The sequence below is a fragment of the Elgaria multicarinata genome, chromosome 1, assembly GCF_023053635.1.
Source record: "Elgaria multicarinata webbii isolate HBS135686 ecotype San Diego chromosome 1, rElgMul1.1.pri, whole genome shotgun sequence".
Classification (NCBI taxonomy): domain Eukaryota; kingdom Metazoa; phylum Chordata; class Lepidosauria; order Squamata; family Anguidae; genus Elgaria; species Elgaria multicarinata.
The window spans coordinates 166,713,782-166,732,493 of NC_086171.1; the positions used below are offsets into that span (position 1 = coordinate 166,713,782).

An 18,712-nucleotide genomic window follows, 5' to 3' on the forward strand; every position below is an offset into this window, starting at 1 on the left:
CACCCCATCCCAGTTCAACTTGTACACCATGTTATCTGTCCTGTAGAACTGCTTAGTTTAATCAGCAGGAACTGGTACAAAAGGAGACAGCATCTTTTGGAACAACAGGGGTGAGTGGGGGAAAGGGCCATCGTACAAGGATCGCAGGCTTGCACTGTGCAGAACACGGGGACTGGCCCTGGCTGGCACATTGAGTCTGTTTCCAGCTGACTCTGAGGGAAGCATAGAATGGGCAGTGTGTCTTGGGCTACAGCTCCTGCATTATTCACGAGGGAAATCCACAGGGAGGGGAGGGAGGAGTAAACAAGGGGGTGTGTGGAGTAGCTGTTAATACGTGGCAGCGTGCGTCCTCCTATTTGCTGTGCTACTTGGAGGCTTGGTGAGCTTGAGGTAATGAGCCTCTATGTAAGCCACAGAGGAGGAGGAGGAGGGATGGTGAGCAGAGAGAGTGATTTTTCAGCAGCAGTTAAATTGCACATCTATATTTGACCCTGGAAAAGGCCTCTTCCGTTTTCTCGGCAGCTGAAGGCCAGAGGTCTGCTTCCTTGGAAACTGCAAGGGACAGGGGTCTGCACCCAGCTGTGCTGCTTGGATGTTTCTCAGGTCTTTGCAATCATGTCTCAAATATTCCTTGTCTTGCATGGAGGACCTTCTCGTTTGAGATAGAGGTGAACGAAAGACAATTGAATAGCCCTGAAGGGAGCGAGAAAGAATCAGAGAAGAGCAAATGGCTTAAGGGTGAAAGGTGAAGGAGGTAGGCTGCTTTGCTTATTTGATACTCGAGCTTTGGTGATGGAGGCGTAGAATGCATTGGACCAGTTGAAATGATGTAGAACAGTGAGAGTGTCTTGAATGGTCCAGGACTTCTATGCCACCATTCTCTAGAACAGAGCAATGAAATACTGGGCTGTGGCTCTCAACAGAACAACAGAATGTGATTTTATCCAATATTAGTCTAAAGTCCCATTCATTTCAATGGGTTTACTCTACATTGGATACAGGATACCGAAAGGCGGGATGATTTGTTGTTTTGTTTTTCCCTTTGCACCAATGTTCCCAGTTTAACCTTCTTGGCTTCTTTTGCTGTTGGTACCGTTGCATTGTGATCTTTAAACAAAATTAATCCATCTGTGATCCTCTCCCTGTGCTTGTCCTTGAAGCTCTTGTTGTTTCATGGAGTGTCTCCCAGTCCGTAGAGATTTAACATGCACCTACTTGAATTCCAAGCTCTTCAAAGGCATGGGGCCTTTCTTATCTCAGAAGAGAAAACAAATGATTTGATTATTGGGTTGTTGTGATTCTCAAAGTATGAGAGAAATGGCAATACATTTTTAGAGGTGCAGTGACTAATGGTAAAGAAACACTGGTTGAAGTAATCACAGGTTTGAACCGTGGGGCTATAATGCTTATAGATTCTCTTGTGTGTGCCCACCCACTTCATTTTTAGTATAGAGTATGAGATAATAAACTAATCAACACTTTTCCTGAACATTTTATTTTAAAAAGAACCCTGAATGTCTTCTCCTTCCTAAAAATTCTGATACATCTTGTTTTTACCGCTACATGGTTGAAACCACCAGCAAGGCTGATGAGAGTACCTGTTCCCCATGCTCTGCCCATCTTTTGTATTCTACTGCTTTTTGTAATCTTGTAATTTTGGTCTTATTTGTTTTAACCTCTTGAGCTATTTAAAGGTAAGGTAGGATATAAATTGAATGAATACATATTTCAAAAGGTTGAAAAGTTTCTTCAAAGAATGGAACTTTGGGCTTTCTTCTGCTTTGTAATAATAGTGATTTGGGACATAAAATTTTCTATTTCTGCAAACGCATTGTTTCATAAAATGAATTGGAAAAATAATGAATAGATACAGTACCAGGCCAAGTAAAGTCAAAGGCAATTTCGAAGTTGTAGCTAACTTTTTTTTCAGGTGACTATTTTTAGGAATCATGCATGCATATATATGCAGAGCTCTTTGGGCTCAGGTTAGTTTCATTGCCTCCATAAAAAGAAATAAACTATGTAAAGATGTGCATGCTATTGGATTGTCATTTCTTAACATATAAATATTATTATTATTATTATTATTATTATTATTATTATTATTATTTATTTATATAGCACCATCAATGTACATGGTGCTGTACAGATAACACAGTATTCTAATAAAAATATTAGAGGAAAGCTTTCCATTTATTGTTCAAATATCATATTTAAACTACATTAAGTATATTTTATTGTCAACCTCCCCATCAAATATCTCAGTTCAAATAGTTTGGTTATTATCAATAACAATGGCGGCAGCAACAACAACAACAACAACGGGTCTTGTGGCAAGTTAGACTAACAAATTTATTCTGACATAAGCTTGGATAGTGTCCACAAGAGTCTATGCCACAATAAATTGGTTATTTGTTAAAGTATCACAAGGCTCTTTGTCAGTTTTGTTGTAATAGGCTAACACAGCTCCCCCTCTGCAAATCATCATCATCGTCATCACAAAACACTTTGGAGATTTATATAGCATGTATTGTTTACAAAATATAAGTCAAATATGCTAAAGCAGATCCCAATCAATTTCAAGCATCGGAAGATTTCCAAGAAAAATCTCTGTAAAATTTTCCAATTCAAAACTGTTCAAAAAAAGTGAGGTCACTGGATAGATTAAAGGCATTTTGAAACAGAAAGTTATGGAAATGCCAAAATAAAAACAAAAAATAAAAACAATCCCAACAGGCTGACTATTTTAGACTAGCACTAAACATTATGCCAGCCAGACATCCACAAATTTTGGCTAGCCTTAATAGTCAGTGTAGTTCAGATACCTTGCCTTCCCTACAGAGACAAAGTGCATCCCATTTGCACTTGCTCCCTGGCAAGTGGGGATGCTGCCTATATGGCAGGGGGTTGCCGCAGCAGTAAGCAAAACCACATTTGCTGCATCAGGTTGGTGGCTAACAAAAGCACAACAAAAGCACGGAGTTTCCAGCGGCCAGACCCACCCTCTGCCCGGGCAAACAGCAACCATCAGGGGGTGCCATCGAGGACGGAGCGAGGTTAGATGGAGGTAGAGCCATGTTCACCTTGCTCCATCCTGAAAAGTTGGGGTAAGTCCCCGACTTTTAAAATGCGGGCCTTCTCTGGAAAGCCCCGTGATGGCTTCGAGGTGGCTGCTGCGTTATATAATCGATGCAGCAAAAATTGCTATAAACTGCCACGGAGATTCAAAGTGTTGAGCGAAATGAGAGCTTTAGTCATAGGAAATTTAAGCTTGTCTGTATGGCTCTCTTGGTTATTTTAAACTGTTGTGTACTTTTATAGTTGTATGCTTTTCTATGGATGTATTTGTCATGGCCTTCGGCTAGCACAATAAACTGATGATTGATTGATTGATAATCAATGCAGCACCACTGTGAGCCACCTCGGGGCTTCCAGAATGTATAGATAGCCCCTGGAGTTTACAGGGGTGGAGCACTTGGCAATCTCGCCCTCTGTGTGTGTGTGCGCACGCCAGTGGCTTTTTTTTAAAAAAAAGAAATTCCTTGTAACTGTCGTGGAGCATACTATAGTCTTTCCCTGCTTACTCCCCTTCCTGGCTGGAAAGCTGCAGCCCAGAGGTAAGGGAGCCAGAGAGAGGGAGGAATTAGGAAAGACCTTTTTTTGAAGCCTGATGGTGCGGGGGCCCTATAAGGAAGCCTTTTTTTCTTCCACTCTTGGCGGCTTCCATAAGGGTGGAGATAAAAAAGCCTCTATGGAGTGTGCCCCAAATAGTCCCTCTTTCTGGGGCTCCGTTGGGGTGGGGAGTTGCAGGGGGCACTTTTCTGGAGTCCCAGAGAAACGCCTCCTCAAACCCCACCTCGCACACTCCCATTGCAGGGGCTTAGAAAAGGCCTGTTTGGCGTGGACTCCGTAGAGGCTTTTTCCCCTCCCACTCCTATGGCCTCCACCAATGAGTGGAAAAAAGCTTCCCTATGGATGTCAACTATTGCTTGCAATCAGGGTGTTGTTTCTCCGTGTTGGGTACCAGCCTTTTGCTACCCTTCCCTCTGGTTTTACTTTCTTTTTTGTTTGCAGAGCAATCCTCTGCATGTTTCTTCTGAATTAAGATACATTGAGACTTTCTCCCAAGTAAGTGTGCATAGAACTGCAGCCTTTACATTTGTTTTAATTCTTGGGGACTATATGCCTGCAAACACAAGACTGAGGGCCATATCTGTGTGCTTCCCCACACATCCAAAGTATATAGGCTCTATATGTGTGATTAGTACTCAGGGAAAATGCAGGGCGAATTGCACATTTGCAACCTACATAAATTGGAGTCCCGTTTGTATGTGCACCCTGATGTGTGCAGGTGGAGTGGAGTGCAGTGTGGGGGAAGGCCCAGCAGATGAATCACAAATACTAGTCCACGTCTGCCCCTGTCCCGCTCCCCCCCCCCCCCGCCCCCAAGAGAAGCATGGCTTTTTCCTCTCTGGGTGAGAGTGACTAAGAGGTGCGCAAACATACAGGCCTAACAAATCTATCTTGCTAACACATGGGAAAGAGGGCGATAATTTTACACTGGAGAGATCAGCTGAAGGAGAGACATGGAATCTCTCGATCAGCAAGTGCCTCTAGGTTCCTCCATCTGGTCTGACAGGTGCTACCCTTTAGCTCCCAGGCTTCACCCCCTGTGTTTCAGAATCTGAGCCCCAGGAGACCTGGAAAGCCTAGCTAGATCCATCTTAGCAACAGCTGTGCATTAACTACAGCTGTTCTCTTTTCCTCTAGAAAAGCTAGGAAATGTTTAATGTCTTAATCAGATACATCTCACACCCTGAGATACTGAACACTGCTCTTCTTTTTCCCACTGCATGGCATGGCTGTGCAAAGCATGGCTCCCTTTTCATGGTATGGAATTGGATAGGCTACTACTAAGGTTTTGTAAGGGCTGCCCATGGCCACTAGATTTAGAAAAGCACCACTTCCGGTTTCCCAGTTGCCAAGGTTGGTAAGAATTCATTTGCAACTTCAGATGAAGCATGTTACCCTGGTCCTTCTGGGACTGTACCACTTCAGAACATAAGTGGGAGAGAGCATAGTTGAATACCCCTTTCATTGAAAAGGCCTTGCAAGGAGAAACCTAGCATATCAGTGGAAAGGGCAAGGCTCATCTTGTGTCATTTTAGTTTTCTACAGGCAGGGAGTCTGACATAGAGGGAGCATTCATGATGTAACTTTCCCCCTCAGCTGTTTTCTGACATGGTAAAAGCCTAGTAAATCAGGTCCCAGTAACTTGAATATTGCAACACAACATACACCCCCTCTAAGTTGCAGGCATTGGCAAGTAGTTCTGTGCTGCTGCAATTTTTAGGATTTTGTAGAACTGTATTTTTTACCTGCTTATCTCTGTTCCCGAATTTAATTCTATGGTTAATAGTTGTATTGCTTTCTGATGAAGGATGTAAGCTGCCTTGAGTGTTTTTCTGCTTTTAGAGGCAGAAAGTGTGAGGTATATGCATTATCTACATAAGCAAGCAAAAAACCTGCTAAAGGTAGTTCATAGGACTGAGCTGCTCAGTATATAAAAGGATGCCATGGCATGGTCCCCAAAACTAAGCCATGCTAATTGACCAAGTCAGTCTTAAAACTGCTAAATCTGGTGTAATTTCCCCTGTGAAAGCGACAAACCGTGTATTCCATTGCAGTTCACTTACATTCCATCTAGTCCATCCCCCGGATTCTAGTTGCACGTTGCATGGCTTTGTTTTGAAAGCAGTCTTCAAGTACACTTTAGTTCACATGACTAGGAGTGGATCAGAGGCAACACAAGCTATTCATCATACTCCAATGAAAGAAGGAAGGTACAATGAGGGAGAGTAGTTGAAGTACGTCGCAGTTCCCTTGCCAGTTTCATAAATGAACCATTCCTGTTTAATCTTTGGAAATGCAGGAAGAAAGGAAATGGGATTTTCAGAAGGTGTTAATGAGAAGTGCTGATTGTACCACTGGGATCAGAGGTGCTGTGAGCACATTTCCTAAATTAGTACAAAGGAGCTTGGGTGGTAATTACACTTCCATCCATTCAATGCTTGAGTCTTTCAGTGTGACCCTATTAGCCACTGCACTGAGCAGGGGTCCCACTGCCATGACACAACTGAGACTCCTAGGCTGAGATGAGTTTGATCCAGTTCTATTAGGGAGCATATTGTTTACTTAAATTGCTTTCAGCTGTTTGCATTGTTTTAATTTTTCTATGTTAAAAATGTTTTTATTAAATTGTATTTTGTAAAAAATTTTTGAATTGTTGTAAACCACCCAGAGAGCTTCAGCTATAGGGAGGTATTGAATAATTATTATTATTATTATTATTATTATTATTATTATTATTATTATTATTATTATTGGACTTGGGTAGTTGTAATGAGAGGAAGGTCTCATCCAGCCCCTCTACCTGGCATTCTTTGGGCCTTTGTGATCTACAACCGGGTACAAGCAATTGCTGTCTAGTCATAGTCCAGGCTTAATGAAGGGCATGGGGTGGGGTGGGGTTCCTGGTTAATGCAGAGTGGTCACTGGTGCCTGGCAAGTAGCGGATTTGGTACGCTAGTTCTCCATCTGCAGGCTTCGTGTGTAATTCTTTATTCCCCAGCTTGCTAGACACTTGACTTATGAATCAGACGAGATCCATCTAGTCTTTCTGATGTTGGACAGCCAAATAACTTTTAAAAGTCAGAAGCAAGGCATGATGGTGATGGCTGCTCCTTGTTGTTTGCTCCCAGCATCTTGTAATTGGAGGCATAATGCCTCTGAGCAGGAGCATGCTTAATTGGTGTGGCTAAATACTGTTGATGGACATCATCTGTGAAGGATTTTAGCTGCATGTTGTAGCTTGTGTCTCTGTAAAATGAAACTGATAAAACAAGATCAAGGAGTCTGACATATAACTGCACTTCTTTTTTCAAGCCATTTGATTGTTTGATTGATCCTCTATGGAAGCACATTGGACTCTAGTAGGAAGTAGCTCTCTATCATTCCAAATGCAAGTGGTTTTTCATGATCTTGAGGAGTCAACGTTTCATGTCTAGATAGTCATTCATTCAGTTCCCCTGCAGCCGCAGCGGAGAACCTGTAGCCTTCCAGATATTGTTGGACTTTAAGTCCAGCATGGACAATGGTAATCGATGATGGGAGTTGTAGTCCAACAACATCTGGATGGCCACAGGTTCCATAAACCTGCTGTACAGGGCTCTGGAGATCACACATCTTGTAGTGAGGAAACATGGTCTTTGGTTGGATCAGGGCTGCTTTGGTTTTCTTGTTGTTGTTGGGGCCAGGGTTTAAAGGAGAAAAATGGAATTGGGGGGTCTTCATGTAACACAAGCTAGAGATGTAAAATTTCCAGAAATGTTTAAGCCATGCGGGGGGGGGGGAAACAGTTTTTTTTCCGGGGGGGTGTGTGTGGAAAAAAATTGAAATTTTGGAGGAAATTTGAAAAAAATGCAATATTAGCACTTCTTACAGATTGAAAGTCACTTTGTTACTTTAGCAACATAAAATGTAATTATGTCCAAGTTGGTTTGGCATAAAATTATTACATTTGGTATATTAAAAGTACAGTGTAGTCAAACAATTGTTACAAATTTAATTTACTTTTTTTTAATATATTTTTTTAAAAATAGTTAACAAATGGAGCTACAAACTCCTGAAATGTTAGGAACACCTGAACTGTAAGGAACCTCTTTGGTTTTGCTAGTTTCTGAGAAGCAGGCAAAAAACTACTTAAAACAACAATAGAAGAAACCACCAACATTAGTAACAAAGAAAATTATTTATGTCTCCGCTAGTCCTCCACAGTGTCAAACAGACGTAAACCACCCATTCCCATAAAAGGAACTGAGAAAAAGGGGAGAACAATATTCAATGAATCTACATGGTATTTCATCAGACTCATTTTCTGAGCTATATCTATCCTATCAGTTTCAATTTCTGCTTCAGTGGCAGTGCCCCCTAGAGGCAGAAATGCATTTTGCTCTTGCATTTGAGAGTTGTAGTCTCAGTTTGCAACTTAGGACTTGCTTGTCCTTGGTGCACAGAAATTGTAATAATCTGATACTGTACATATATAGAAATCGTTTGGAGAAGTAAATACTTCAACACCTTGTCTTAAACTTTTTATTCATCATGCTAAAATAAAACATCCCATAATCCGTTTTTTCTTCATTTTTTAATTTTTTTCCAGTTTTTTGAAAAACAAAACAAAAAACGCTTGGGGGGGGGGAAACAGGGAAAATATAGGTTTTCCCCCCAAATTTTTCCATTTCTTTTCCGGGCCTTCACATCTCTAAGTTTGACCCTGAGAACCAGGCATTAAATGCACTACTATATCAAGTAACTGTTGGGAAGCATTCTTTGCGTCCGATAGACTTTGAAAATCTCTTTTTGTATGTTTTGGACTTAAGCTCCAAGCCCGCTTACTGAGACAATGTCATCATAAATCTATGCACGGCAAATGAAATTATTGTCTGTCTGAATTTATATCTTCAATGAGGGCATTTTTTTTTTTTTGGTAGCTCAAATAGCAGAGCTGCCTAAAATCCAAACCAATTGTAGTTTAAGCACATACAAAGATCGTATTCAAGAGTTTGAAAAGAATATTGTGTTAGAAGTATTACCATATGAACAGATATTGTGCTTCCTTAATAGAGAACTCAAGATCTATCCTCTGAAGAAGCAGCTGTTCCATCACATGGTGCACACATTCTGATTAATGAGAACTGGGGTCTGTCCTTTATAAGCTTTAGCTATTGCTGGTGGTTGTGAGCTTGGAGTCCTGAGTAGTTAAATACTCAATCCAACAAGCATTTTGGCTACGTTTGTACGAGCTTCCTGCTGAAATGAATGGAGGTTGCATAGTTCCAGGGCTTACTGGTTTGCTCTCCATGGCACAGTAGTATTGTGAACGCAGATGATCAACTTAATTCAATGTATGTTTGGACAGAAAAATCCCTACAACTCCCAGGTGGCTGGGGAATGCTGGGAATTGTAGGACACCCCCCCCCCCCATTGAAACATGCATAGGATTGTACCTTCAGTTGCTGAATTTTTGCTCTGCTTCACTTCCATTTGGGAAAACTTGAATGATGTTATTCTTGCAGATGAAAAGAGTTTACTCCCACTGTAATGAGTCATGTGTCAGGTCAAAAAAGTACCTTAATGTTTGAGGGACAGTTTATGGTAATAGACGAAAGAGGCATGTTAATCTTTATAATGAGAAATGTTACTCCTTACGGACATGTAAATTATATGTGTGATAATCAGGACTGACAATCTAATTCCATTGCATTGACATCAAATTTCTAAGCACTTCTGCAACTAGCCCTGGTGAGAACTGAAAATTAGTAGATATCAATAAAATTAAGAAAAAAGCAAAGCTGATGGATTAGTGTAACATTATGGCTAAGACTAAGATGTGAACCAGCATGTCTCCATTTCAAATCTCATCTTGTCCAGAAACTCTTTATCTGGCCTTATTCATAAATATATATCCCATCTTTCTGCCATGATGGAACTCAAGGTGGTGTACATAAAATGTCCAAGTGGTATCCCACCCAACAGCTGACTAGATCCAGACCTAGATCTACTTAGCTTCAGAAAGTGGTTGGAACATGTGCTTCCAGACCAAGTCTTAGACAAACCACTATTTTCTCAGCCCTCCCAACCTGTGCAATACAGGCATGTCAATACTATTTATTTATTTATTGCATTTTTATACCGCCCAATAGCTGAAGCTCCCTGGGTGGTTCACAAAAATACTGACCTCATTTACAGAGTTGTGGGAATTACTGAGAAATGTGAAATGCTTGCTTTAAGTGCTAGATAAATGCTGCATAGTAGTACTCATGTTATTTCTTAGACTTTCAGGTCATGGTACTCTTCAAGTGAACCAGGTCACCAGATGATTTTTTTAGAACTAATCATTAATTGTAAATACAAAGTTGGGTGTGCAGCGGCAAAGTCCAATCCTTATTAAAGGATTGCTTTAATTATGGCTAAATTCAGTATACGTTTTCTCATAGTCTTGTTGATCTGATTGCTGAAGAGAGTACTCCTGTGCAAAGGGATGTCATGCTGCATTTCTGCTAACTCCTTGTTTGCTTTTCTGGTGCATTCTACTCAATGTAGAATTGGAAGCTCAACTTTGATTTCTGTTGCAGATTCCCCAAAATTCAATTTTAAGGATAGAAAGCACTAGCTTGGTTGGTATCAATAAAAGAATTCCTGGCCTAGAAAAGATTACAGTTTACATGTAAATAATAATTACACTCCCTGATTTGCAGAGGAGAAATGCTTGGTTGTATGCAAGACACTGTGGGATTAAAATATGCATTTAAATAGGAATTTTTAGCAAGGGCATATGTCAACACTTTATTTTTGAACTGGGTTATGGACCTGGCATAACACAGGGGATGTAGTTAGTAGTTACATGTCTGACATCAATTTTGACAAATGAGGAGTAAATATGGCCATATGCTTGCAGATGGATCCCCCATACTGCTGTCTGCTTATTTGAATGCTTAGTTATGCTCCACACATCATATCATCATTTATGCCCACAGCAATACTTAGGCCAGTGATCTGCTCAAGATCCTCCAGAGTGCGTCATGTATTCTCCCTCCTAAAATGGCTGTAATCATCATCCTCACCCTACAATTTTGACTCTGGGTACCTCCAACCTAGTTGACTGTCATGAATTGTGAAGGTACCCTAATGCTTAAGGTCTGAAATGCAGAGATGGCCCTTCTCTTTTCTGCCAGTCTTTTTTTTTTTGTGTACACCCTAGGGAGTCCAGTGTTTACTTTCTCTTTGTAAGTGAAACCCCATAGCCCTAATCTCCATGAAAATGGAAGCATTAAGCTTGATTAAGGCATGAGAAAGAGAATAATGAGATCTACTGGAATATGTGCATGGGACTCAGAATCCCTGTCAAGATCTCAGCCATAATAGCCCAGGTTTACTATTTGGTCCTCTGAAATGGCTCTCAATACCTGACGTTGAATTACTAAAAGTGATACAGTTCTGTGCTCCATAGAGCAAGGAGTGAATGGGTGGGTTTAGTGTGTGTGTTTTAAAAGATCAGCAGTCCAATCTTTGCCAGGAAGATGAAGTGTGACCTCTGGTAAGCAGTGATTGCAGTAGTTATTAAGTGAGGTTAAGCTGGTTATTACTCCCTGGGATTGAGTTCTGGCTTGTTGCTCTCTTCTAAGTGACAGGCTGGATTTTGAAGCAGTAGCTGTCTAGCAATCCAGGATGTGAGCCATTCCTATAGTTTCAACTCAGATTTTCATGTTACTTGAGTTCAAGGAATAAATATCTATATTTATTTAGCTAGAAGGAAGAGGATAGAGTTATTCCTTACTGGTTCAGCAACGATGGAGAAAGGTGGGAAAGAGGGAGGGGATGAAAATGCTGCCTGGCAATTTCCTTGCATTGCCAGAGGCAAGAGTTGCATATAATTTTCATGAATAATTTTTATCACTCCATTCGCTAGGGGATTCCTGTGCATAAATGCAGGTTGTTATGGATACAAGAAACTGCCTTGCTCCCCATGGATGGAAACAAATAGCTGATGGTTGTGTGTGTTTTGGCAAAGCTTGATGTGATTCAGTGGCAATGGAAGTCTTTTGCTAACCTCAAAAGATTAAAAATCATGAACCATGTCCCCAAGTAATCATGACTGCCCTTCTAAAACATGATAGCTTTGTAGAAGAATCATTTTAAAAATAAATGTGTGTGTTTTAATGATGTGCTTGTGTGCTTTGAGGTTCCAGGGCATTTTGTAGTTACAATAACAAGCTGTTCTAGTGAAATGCGGATAATGTCATAGTAACATGGATACTGATCTAGTTGTTTATAGGGTCTTGTAACTGTGTCTATAACAGTATTGCTGTAAAATAGAATTTGGAAATCGATGTCTTCTGTTAGCTGCTTCTAGTTATATCTGTCAGAAAACCTGACTGTGATTTAGCACATGAGCAAAAACTTTCTTAAAGCACAGATTGATCAGAGGAGGAATATACAATTGTGGTTTGTGCTTCTGATGGGCATTTTGGATTTCCAATTGACTTTGTTTATTGAATGAAAAACAAACTGCATCCAAGGAGACTCAACTGCTGGCACGAGTGATGTGTGAATCATTCCCCTGTTGGACTCAACTTTTCTCTGTCTGAAACTTCTTGGGATCCTACCACTAATCTCTTGTTTACTGAACCAGAACAGAAATGGCTGAGATTAACATAACAATAATATAGCACATTGAAGGTGTTCCGTTTACCAATTTGCATTACCATCTGACCAGATAGGAGGATTGTTTTCTCAAAATAACTGTGGAGCTCAGTGTGCAAGAAGACAAATTATTTGTCTAGGCTTACCTTAGGTAACCTAATTTGGAACAAGAGCTGCCGTACACCAAGTTAAACCATTGGTTCACCTAGCTCAGGATTAATTGCACTGAAAGGCAATAGTGCATCTGGATTTCAGACAGGGATGTTTCCCAGCCCTGTCTGGGCATGCCAAGGACTGAACCTGAGACTTTAAGCATCATCATTAGGGTGACCATATGAAAAGGAGGACAGGGCTCCTGTATCTTTAACAGTTGTCTTGAAAAGGGAATTTCAGCAGGTGTCATTTTGTATATATGGAGAACCTGGTGAAATTTCCTCTTCATCACACCAGTTAAAGCTGCAGGTGCCCTGCCCTCTTTTAAATCTGGTCACAGTATAGCTCCAGTATAGCTCCTGCAGCTTTAACTGTTATGATGAAGAGGGAATTTCACCAGGTTCTCCATATATACAAATGACACCTGCTGAAATTCCCTTTTCTATGCAACTGTTAAAGATACAGGAGCCCTGTCCTCCTTTTCATATGGTCACCCTAATCATCATACTTGATAGCCAGGATATCACTGTGGTCAGAGTTGTAAGTAAGGAGCGTTCCATTGGAAGAAGGAGTTTCATGGAGGATAAAGTTGTCAATAGCTACTACTCTTGATGGCTCTATATTTCCTCAAGTATCAGAGGCAATATGCCTCTCAATACCAGACGCTGGGGGATATGAGTGGGAAGGTGCTGTTGCGCTCATGTCCTGCTTGTGGGTTACTCATAGGCATCTGGTTGGCCATTTTGCAAACCGAATGCTGAAGTACATAACCCTTTAGTCTGATCCAGCAGGGCTGTTCTTATGAACAAAGCACACAACGGCAACAAGCAAGATAACATCAGTCCTCCCCTTTTCAGTCATTCTCCAATATCTTGAAGTAACATTTATTTGCTGGCTTTGAAAGATGAGCCAAACTCAGCCTTTTTCTGTGGCAGACTCTGCTTTGGTACATTTATTAGGTCTTTAGGCCATCCCCTCAAGGACTGTCAATGGTTTTAAATAGGCATGATGACCTATATCACAATTCATGGTGAAGGCAGGTCAAGGGGAATATGCTGGGGCATATAATAATACTCCTTTGGTAACCTAAAATTAACTCCCAGACTTTCCTTCGCCTGGCCATGGTCCCTCATTCACTGACAGTTTGCACAGACAATCATTGGAAGCATGTGCCAACTGCATTTAGGTCTTTGTCGGACAGACTGATAAGTCCACATTTATTTATAGTAGTGTAATATTGGGCCTATTCACACATAACACTGACAGATTATGAGTTAGTTAAACCACGATTTGCCAGGTCTCATGCAGGGAGATATTCAGCCTCCAAATTAGTAGCAGGATCTCTTCCTGCAAGACTGCAGTCTTTCCAGCCAGGGGAATCTAGAGGAGCCCCTTGTTCAGGGCTTCCCCCCCCCCTAACGCCTACTAGTTTTTGCTGCTATTATATACTGAAATGCATTTTTTTAAATTGTTAAATGCTGCACAATCCTTGAGATATGAATGGATAAGCACTAGTATTTCCCCTGGGGTGGAAGGTTAGTCAGAGACAAGATCTGAAAGGTGAATGTATATAATACTGTCACTCCAGTGCCGGCAGCCATCACTCTGTTTTTGCTGTTGTTGTTGTTGCTGCTGCTGCTACTACCGATGATGACAACGACAATAGTTTGTAAGCAGTGAAACAATTAGTAAGCTAATAGCAACCTGTTCCAATAAACCTTGAGGAAATGCCAAACTTTGTCAATTTCACCAAGCTTCTCCGAACTTGCTGCCAGTGTGGGAGGGATGAAGCAGAGGAAGGCTGGTGGGTGCTGCGTCTGGAGGAGGCTGCTGTCCCTTCCAAAGGGCTGCCCTACCCTCTGCATGGAGCTAAGTAATGTACAATCACCCCTGAACAGAGTAAGCATTACTACAGTATTAGTAAAAAATAAATAAATAAATTGAGATCCGTATGCATCCTTGGCAAACCAATGCTGTAGCTAATTTTTCTGTTTCTTCTAAGGGAGAGATTGTTTCCTTTTGTCATCATAGGGTCAGGTAGCTTTAATTCTAATGTTTGCAAAATCTCTTACATACATCCTTACTTTATAATGTAGATGGTGTTTGTTTATTTATTTTTTAAAAATGTATTTATATGTATGTATTTATAACAAGTCCCTGCATTGCAATTGTTTTTGTACCTTTGAAGCAAGCAATGACATGCACACTGTGGCAGCTAAGATTGCATTAGTTTGATAACTGTACTGTGGATCGGTGGGGAGCCATCTGAGCAGTGCTGCGCACACATCTGTCATTTGGAGACTTAGACCATAGCTAGACCTAAGGTTTATCCCTGGATCGTCCAGGGGTCAAACTGTTCATCTAGGTGACACACAGGGGATCCAGTGCTCAGGCAGGGGCGAACCCTGGATGATCCCAGGATAAACCCTAGGTCTAGCTGTGGCCCAGTGATATGGATTATATTATTAGATCCGAAAGGACATGCAGACTAAGGATGCAACACACTCACTAGAAAATAAATTACCCCAAGTAAACATAGGCTCAGTTCAGACAACACAGTTCTCAACACTAGTTTTAGAACTCCATGGTGGAGTTTTTACACCACTGTTGAGAAATGTGTTGTCTGGCAGGAAAACTAAATGCAATGGTGGAGATTTTTTTCGAAAACACTCCAAACAGAATATCCACACTGTGCAGATGAGAGTTCATGCAGAACCATTGTGTTGTGTGTTGGGCTCTGTGGAGTTTTCTGTTGAGCTGAATTTTCCCACTGGCTACAGAGTTCTCTGGCAAGAGTGGCAAAAGGAGGGAGTGCCACTCTAGGAGAGCCACTGGGATTGTTGTTGTTTTTGCAGCAGTGGCTGATGGGATACTATCAGGAGAACTGGGAGAGGAGAGAGGGTAGAGGAACTGCAAACATCTTGATTTTACTCGACTCCACGGCAGCTCACAGTCACACAACGGTGGACTTAGAACATGTTGTGTGCAGAGTGCCCCCTAAAAACTTAACCATTGAGTAGAGTTTTCACACTCCACTAACGTGTTGTCTGAATTAAGCCATAAAGATGATCAGGCTGCAAGAGATTTAGGAAGCCCTGTTCTAAAAGAACATAACAAGTCCCTCCCAACAGAAAGAGATGAAGCAATAAAGGGCTGTGGTATGAATGCTGTACATTGTTCCTTGGTTTTTCAGTCTTGCTTTTCGCCTCATGTTTGCAAATATTATTAGAATTTTATGCATGTTTGAGAATGAGGGAGTCTTTGCAACTGTTTGGCATCTAGCTGCCCCGTGACCCACACTTCACTGCTTCCTCCAAAATTCTTGAGGTCCCTTCCCCCACTCCAACAATTGATTTTAGCCAAACAGAAACTTTTTAATATCTTCTGCAAAGAATGAAAATATTTATGCAGATAAGAAAAAAAAAGTAATGTGTTGGGACTTCTACTTACCAGTGTAGTTTATGTATAATCTATTAAATGATTCCTCCCCATACACGGTTTTAAAAACATCACAATAGATTGTTCTGTCCATACAGATGGGTTCCATCATGTAATACACGGTAGCAGTTTCCAGAGGGTTAGCCCTGTTAGTCTGTGGGTAGCAAAAACAATGAAGGGTCTTGTGGCATGTTGCAGAACATATGCCATAATGAAATGTACTAGTCTTTAAGTTGCTCCAAGACTTTGGCCAGAGCTACACCAAGAAGGATATAACACTTTGGAAACAGTATATGTAATGTGTCCTGACCTTGAACAGTTATCAAAACCATTATAAACTGTTATAAAGCAGTAGTGTAGATCCTGCCTTTATGTCTTTTAAGACATGATACTGGGATCAGCAATGCTTAATAATGGCCAAACCACACAATATGATAAACATGCTCTTTTAAGAAAAGCCTGTGTAAATGTGCTTCTTTCATTTTGAAGAAAATGCAGCTGTGGCCCCAGAACATCTTCCTGTTCCAGATTGGGGGCCCATGCCAGTTTCCTTCTGAAAATATCCTCTCGCTGGTAACCTGATCTCTGATTAATACTGTTTATAGTTCATTTCAATAAGCCAGCATGGTTGAAGTTGACTTGTTTGAAACTAACCATAGTATTAACCATAGTTTGTTGCTCCAGACAACACAACTAACTATGCTTCAGGAAAGAAAGAAAAAAACTTTCCAAACTTTTCCGGTGACTGTGTGGGAGGAGGGCTCAGTGTAGTTCATTCCTCTGAACCTGAGGCTGTTCATGAACCTGTTCATTCCTGCTCAGACATGTTAAACTAAACCATGGTTTAGCGCAGGAGTTGGCAACTTATTGTCCTCCAGATGTTTTAGCCTGCAACTCCCACCATCTCTAGCCAGTGAATTCCAGAAGGAGGGGGGCTAATCAGCACACATCAGGGATGGAGTTAATCAGCAGTCTTATCCAGTATGCTCCTGTGTCGCTTTAACACGTTGTCATGACTGAATGCAGTGTGACCATATGGAAAGGAGGACAGGACTCCTATATCTTTAACAGTTGCATAGAAAAGGGAATTTCAGCAAGTGTCATTTGTATGCTCGCTCCTGGTGAAATCCCCTCTTCATCACAACAGTTAAAGTTGCAGGAGCCTTGCCCTCTTGACCAGATACAAAAGAGGGCAGGGCTCCTGCAGCTTTAACTGTTACGATGAAGAGGGAATTTCACCAGGTGCTACATGCATACAAATGACACCTGCTGAAATTCCTTTTCCTACACAACTGTTAAAGATACAGGAACCCTGTCTTCCTTTTCATATGGTCACCCTACATAGGCCTGGTTCAGACAACACACTAAACCACTCTGCTTAAGCACAAAATGGTTAAGGGAATGCATGTATGGTTTAGCAAATTGTCTGAACCAGGCCATAGGGCTTATATTGAATGCAGATTCAAAGTAATTCAACCCCAGCTCATAAATGAGCAGAATTGTCACTAGTCTGTCATTCTCTCTCTCTCTCTCTCTCTCTCTCTCTCTCTCTCTCTCTCTCTCTCTCTCTCTCTCTAAGCTTTACTACAAGGAGTGCTGCCAAATTTCGGTCTCCTGTTGGTTGTGAAATTGAAACAAAATGAAATTGAGATTCTTCAGTCATTGCTCTGAGAGTTACTAAACATACCATAGACAGGGGAAAATTATGAAATGCATGTCATTGATTTAGTGTATACATGTTTGGAAACAATGCCAAAATCCATATTAGGGCCATGCTTTTATAAGGCCAACCAAAATGTCAAAAACAGTCTGCAAGCTTTTGAATTCTCTGGAACTCTTCATCAGGCTAAATGTTAAACAAAGCAGGGTGGGGGAAGGAAAAAAAAACCTGTCTGATGTTGCAGCCATTGAATCGGTTTTTAGAAACAGTCAAGATAGAATGTGGGAGGAGGTAATAGACATTCAAATTAGACTCTACTAGGTGCTATGATGGTTAAGTTGCACTTAAGATTGTCCTTAGGACTGCTGGGATGGAAAAAAAAACAATTATATATTACTTATATATAGTATCTGAGGCAGTGTTAGTTGCTGGGGCACATGAGTGGGAAGGTGAAATCGCACTCACATCCTGCTTGTGGTTCCAATATAGGCATCTGACTGGCCACTGCGGGAACAGAATGATAGGCTAGATTAAACTTTGGTCTAATCCAGCATAGTTCTTACATTTTTAAAAAATAGAAGCCAAAGGTGCTTTTACCTAGTAGTTAGAGGGAATGTACCCACAGGGAATAAAATTCCATCTTCATGGCTCTTCAGATTTATTTAGTGACATGGGGGATTACAGCAGATTTTGAACTTGCTCGAGGAAGTTAGTCATTCAAAAGAACTCTGTTTCCATATTGGCACTAAAGAAAGGTCAGATTTCTCTCTCCTCCCCCCCCCCCCCCACTCCCTAAGTGTGTCACTTGGAAGCTCCAATTTCTGGGCACATTCACAGAAAATCTTGGCATGCTCGAGAACATGCTGTTAGTAAGAGGCAGGTCAATCTGATACTCTAATTACGCTGGGGTGGGTGCGTAGAGATAATATTGCTGCTGGCATAATGCCCTCCATGTTCTAGACATGCTCAGCCCAGGTGATCAGAGGACCACAAAACTAGAAGTTACAAAGATGGGGTAAGAATGACAGGTATGCCCACAGCATCCTTGGAAGTCCTGCCAGTGGTAATCAACCGTGGACTGTGTCAGCAACACCACCCATGTGCTGCCAACACCACAGGAGTCAATGAGGGAGACACATCTCACAACACACACTCTTGCATCCCTTCAGGGTGCTGAGTTACATCATATCCTATGCA

The 18,712-nt window shown here is 41.2% G+C and overlaps 1 protein-coding gene across 14 annotated transcripts in view; it reads left to right on the plus strand.

Moving 5' to 3' along the window:
- Positions 1 to 204: 204 nt before the first annotated feature.
- Positions 205 to 18,712, plus strand: part of NFASC (neurofascin) — a 223,305-nt gene continuing 204,797 nt past the window's right edge. For 4 of the 14 annotated variants that reach the window (XM_063142359.1, XM_063142411.1, XM_063142385.1 and 1 more), the window contains exon 1: positions 205 to 754. The gene's annotated coding sequence lies outside the window, so the exon portion shown is untranslated. The remainder of the gene's footprint in view (positions 755 to 18,712) is intronic. The other 10 variants (XM_063142368.1, XM_063142393.1, XM_063142468.1 and 7 more) reach the window with 3 other exon arrangements.